General features: G+C 41.6%; 1 non-coding gene across 1 annotated transcript; it reads right to left on the bottom strand.

The window, feature by feature from the left end:
* Nucleotides 1-985: 985 nt before the first annotated feature.
* On the bottom strand, nt 986-1,059 carry trnat-agu (transfer RNA threonine (anticodon AGU)). Its single transcript has one exon. It is a non-coding gene; the product is annotated as a tRNA-Thr (tRNA).
* Between the last annotated feature and the right edge of the window lie 4,404 nt (nt 1,060-5,463).

The raw sequence follows: 5,463 nt of genomic DNA, 5'->3' as shown, positions 1-5,463 counted from the left end.
AGAAGAGAGGGCGAGAATAATATCTCCGTGAGTGGCTGACCTACATGACGAAGAGGTGCACTTCAAATATTTTCGAATGTCTACCTTTGGTGGCCCGTTGCGTTATATCCAATCTTTCGTTCATCGTTTTGACACCCGCGTAAACGGCCTCTGCTAGAAATTCATCATTTAGAATTCACGGCACCGCAATCTGCATTGTCGCATTGAGACTTACAGTGTCTTGTGCCATTTGCAGGCTGAGTGTTTAATTCCCTTTCTTCTTTTGCTAAATGACCTTATGTTACTTTACTCTGCATTACTCCATTTTCCAGTATTTTGAGTATTAATATTTAGTATTCTATCCAAGTTTATATAAATGAGTACATTTATAGTGTATAAACATATGCTGTTGGTTTTCAAATGGATTGCTGCTAAACTTGGTACCGTGAAAAATTCATTTTTTAATGAGGAGGAATTTTCAGTTTAATTGAATATATTTTAATTGAATCGATTTTCCACAACACCCTCTAGATTGTCCACAATCAGTCCTGTGAAGGAGCTGCCATTACTGACAGTTTGTTCAGACGTTTTGTATCGTGTGAACTCAAGTTGCTTCCTGAAGAGACCACCCTGTAGAACAGCACTCTGTCTGCAACGGACTGGTAAAAAATTTCCAAATCCATGTCATTTAGAGAGTGACTTCACAGGACCTTGATCAACATTATTAGATGTCAGTCAGTCATTATCCAACCCGCTATATCCTAACTCGTGGTCTGTAATTGAACCCATTGGGCCTTTTGAGTGTAAGGAGAAACCAACCAGTGTAATAAGCAGGGTTTATACCTGCACAGAAATATTCGTTGCTGTGTGGTAGTATATGCATATATTTTCTAGTTAACACGTTGCCGTCTGTTAATTCCATATTTTGTGGGAAGCATTAACCTGAATGTGGCCATTATGAGGGGGTTCTCAAATGAATTTGAAAATGTTTCCCGTTACTTTCAGCAGGCACCGCTGGGATTCGAACCCAGGATCTCCTGTTTACTAGACAGGCGCTTTAACCAACTAAGCCACGGCGCCACCAGCTGTTGAACGTGGACGGGTGCGCGTGTCCCGTTACTGAGCGGCGCGCACTGCGCACGTTCACGTCAATATCCGGCTGTCAGAGGCGCACGTAGCAGTCGGCTGAGCCAAGCTAACTTCGATACCTCCACGTTCATTATACCGAAATAAAAATGAAAATGTGGCAGAACCGACCGGAACAGAATCAAGTCAAGTGGGAAACCGGACACCACATTAAGGTCAAAATTACTTTTAGAGAACATCTTTATTTTCTCTGTATGAGTTAAGTATCAAGAAAACAGAGCAATGGGTCGATGCACACTGCACATGATTTCCAAATGCAGCAACATTGCTGGTGTCCAAACATCTGAGGCGTGCACACATCACTCCTCTCTTCTGATGACTATATTGGCTCCCTGTAGCAGCATGCATTAAGTTCAAATCCTTGGTGCTTGCCTACAGACTAGTCAATGGATGAGCACCTCTATACATACAGAATATGGAGACACCTGTGAGGGCCTATACTACTTATGAACAACTCCAATCTGCTGGTTAATGCTGTCTGGTGATAACACCTCTGCATGATACATCTCAGTCCAGTCATCCTCCTATGGGTGGAGTGGTGGCTCTGAGGCTAGGGATCTGGCAATCGCAAGGTTGGCTGTTCAAATCCCGTAAATGCCAGAAGTGACTCTACTCTGTTGGGCCCTTAACCTGCAATAATTGCTCCGTCCATCCTGGGTATGACGTTAATCTGCAGCCAGCCCTGTAAGTAGGGAAAACTCTGGGGTTGGTGGCAGGATTGGCACTCCAGCCACCTCTCGCTGTTCAATTCCATCTGAACTAGTGTGGTGCTGAGGTGTCACCCATTGTATGGCTTTAAAAAACTGCTAAAAACTTATTACTTTAACATGGCCTTCTCATAACTTCATTTTAGTTTAATCCTGATGCTCTGTATATTCAATTAATTATCATAACTATTCATGGTGGCTCTAAAATCCGTACTAACCCCTACTCTCTCTTCTGTTTCCACCTAATCAAAGCACCATGATGTCCCTACATTGATGGATTAAATCCAGATGTCCACATGACCGTCATCATCAAGTCCTTCCATGAGAACCCTGAAGACTTCTCTAGCGCCTTCAACACAATCCAACCTCTGCTCCTTAGGGACAAGCTGACAGAGATGGGATTAGATTCATACCTAGTGGCATGGATCGTGGACTATCTTAAAGACAGACCTCAGTATGTGCGTCTTGGGAACTGCACGTCTGACATTGTGGTCAGCAACACAGGAGCGCCACAAGGGACTGTACTTTCTCCGGTCCTGTTCAGCCTATATACATCGGACTTCCAATACAACTCGGAGTCCTGCCATGTGCAAAAGTTCGCTGATGACACTGCTATCGTGGGCTGTATCAGGAATGGGCTGGAGGAGGAGTATAGGGACCTAATCAATGACTTTGTTAAATGGTCCGACTCAAACCACCTACACCTGAACACCAGCAAAACCAAGGAGCTGGTAGTGGATTTTAGGAGGCCCAGACCCCTCATAGACCCAGTGATCATCAAAGGTGACTGTGTGCAGATGGTGCAGACCTATAAATACCTGGGAGTGCAGCTGGATGATAAATTAGACTGGACTGCCAATACTGATGCGCTGTGCAAGAAAGCACAAAGCCGGTTATACTTCCTTAGAAGGCTGGCTTCCTTCAACATCTGCAATAAGATGCTGCAGATGTTCTATCAAACAGTTGTGGCGAGCGCCCTCTTCTACGCAGTGGTGTGCTGGGGAGGCAGCATTAAGAGGAAAGACGCCTCACGCCTGGACAAACTGGTGAGGAAGGCAGGCTCTATTGTTGGCATGGAGCTGGACAGTTTAACATCTGTGGCAGAGCGAAGGGCGCTCAGCAGGCTCCTATCAATTATGGAGAATCCACTGCATCCACTAAATAATGTCATCTCCAGACAGAAGAGCAGCTTCAGCGACAGACTGCTGTCACTGTCCTGCTCCACTGACAGACTGAGGAGATCGTTCCTCCCCCAAACTATGCGACTCTTTAATTCCACCAGGGGGGGTAAACGTTAACATTTAACATTATACATAGTTATTGTCTGTTTTTTTCACCTGTATTATTATCATTCTTTAATTTAATATTATTTATTGTATCAGTATGCTGCTGCTGAAGAATGTGAATTTCCCATTGGGATTAATAAAGTATCTATCTATCTATCTATCTATCTATCTATCTATCTATCTATCAATACAATGAGGACTGATTGAGGTCATTTATGTTAGGTAGAATGCCCAGAGGGGGCTGGGTGGTCTCATGGTCTGGAACCCCTGCAGAGTTTATTTTTTCTCCAGCCGTCTGGAGTTTTTTTTTGTTTTTTCTGTCCTCCCTGGCCATCGGAGCTTACTCTTATTCTATGTTAATTAGTTTTCTCTGATTTTAATTCTTACTTTGTCTCTTTTTTTCATCATGTAAAGCACTTTGAGCTACATTATTTGTATGAAAATGTGCTGTAGAAATAAATGTTGTTGTTGTTGTGGTGTTCAGGCCCTAATCTGGGATCATGTGATGGGTGCAGCAATATACTGTATCAGCGCATGCTCCTTAACGCTCTTTGGTTCCTGGCTCAAAGAGGTTTTATCAGACTTGTCCTAGTCGTTTGATTTCTTCCATAACGGTCATCAAGTCCTGGGATTCTTGAGCTACTAAACAATACCAACCTGCCGACATTTACTTTCTGAAGTTCCTGTTTCGTCTTCCATTGTAATTGTAATATTACATGTATCAGTCTTTAAGCTACTCTGTACTTTATTAATAATAATTGGAAAGCATCCATTAAGTAATAATTTCATTTAGAAACTTTGCTTTTTATATAATTAGAACTAAGTATCTGTATAATTTTTGTAAAGCACTTTAAGCTGCATTTGAATTATGCACAACTGATAGTTTCTGGTTTTTAAATTCATTTCTCTACATATGCACATCCCGGCTGATGCTCTATTCCTTCTTCTCGCTCCACTTGTCAGTTTTTATTGTCACACCAAGAAAGCCATACATACTTACAGATACCATTTAAAGTAGCTACAGTATCATAGAAATGCAACTAACTTATAAAACTAGCTATATAAACCTCAAAAACGTGAATAAATGGTAAAGTGTGAATTTTAAGCTATGACCATTCCTAGCACTCTCGTGGCTCATGCTTGGAGGTGCTGCACATTTTCATTTTATGGCATGTTAAAGGATTACCAGTAATGGCCTGGAATTACCCATCAGGACATTTTCTACAAAGAGAACCAACCTTAAAATTACATTTATTTAAAATTAAATAGATGAATGTATTAAAACAAGCAATCCTACTATTATTACTTCTAAAATTTAAAGCAGCATTCAGACAAAGCATTGGGGAATTCATCTTGCAAAGGTATTTGTAATGACCTGAGGTCAGCCCGAGTCGAGACACGGTTTCCAGAAGGAGGTCTGACTTGAACGTGTATCATCAGCTTCAATCCTGGCCTACTGGACGTATGTTTGCGTCTGCTATTAATACTTTCAGCCCACACACCAATTCCCAGGTGTGTTCTGAATCTCCTGGCAGAAGTTTTATTTACTCATCACTTTCATTATTTCTCATTGCTGGTGAGAAACTGAAGGAACTGAAAGTGTTGTTAAAGGTGCTCTCAAGTTCAGGCCTGGAGACCCCATGTAGCTGCAGATTTTTGTTTCTAAAGCTGTACGTTAAGACTCTTGAGTTTTTGTGTTGTTTTTAGGATTTTCATCTCCATCATAACTTTCATTCTTGTTTTCCAGTTGTTCTGGTTACGTACTCTATTTTTTTCCTGACAGACCCATTACTGGTTGTGATGCTGAGGACCCTGCAGCTTTTCTTCGTTTAGTGTTTGTCTGCTCTTCACATTCCTCTTAATTTTTTCCTCAAATGTGCCTCATCAACTTTCTCTAAACAGCTCAGTCCTACAACTCCTCACCAGAGTCAAACCCGTCTCTCTCAGATTTTTTTTTTTTAAATCAATCCATCTCCAATTTGGCTTCCTTCGTTTTTTCTTCCCTGCCCTTTGATTCCCATCACTCTTTTGCCCATATATTCCTCGCCTCGATACCACTTCAGCCAACTTTCCTCTGCCTTTTTTTTTTTTTATATCTCTCCCACTTTTGTTGTACCTCTGATCATCTCATTTCTTATTCTGTCCTTTTTATTTGTAACTCCACACATCCATCTTGACAATATCATCTCTGCCACATCTAACTTCTTTTCCGGCGCTCCCTTTACTATCCATGTCTCAGCTCCACACATCATTTCTGGTCTCACCACTGTCTTAAAAACCACACCTTTAATCACAAAATTCTCCTGATAATGTCGTCTTATTGTTCCATCCATACTGCACTCTGA

The sequence above is a fragment of the Erpetoichthys calabaricus genome, chromosome 8 (genome assembly GCF_900747795.2).
Source record: "Erpetoichthys calabaricus chromosome 8, fErpCal1.3, whole genome shotgun sequence".
NCBI lineage: Eukaryota > Metazoa > Chordata > Cladistia > Polypteriformes > Polypteridae > Erpetoichthys > Erpetoichthys calabaricus.
This window is presented reverse-complemented; position numbering and strand designations above follow the sequence as displayed.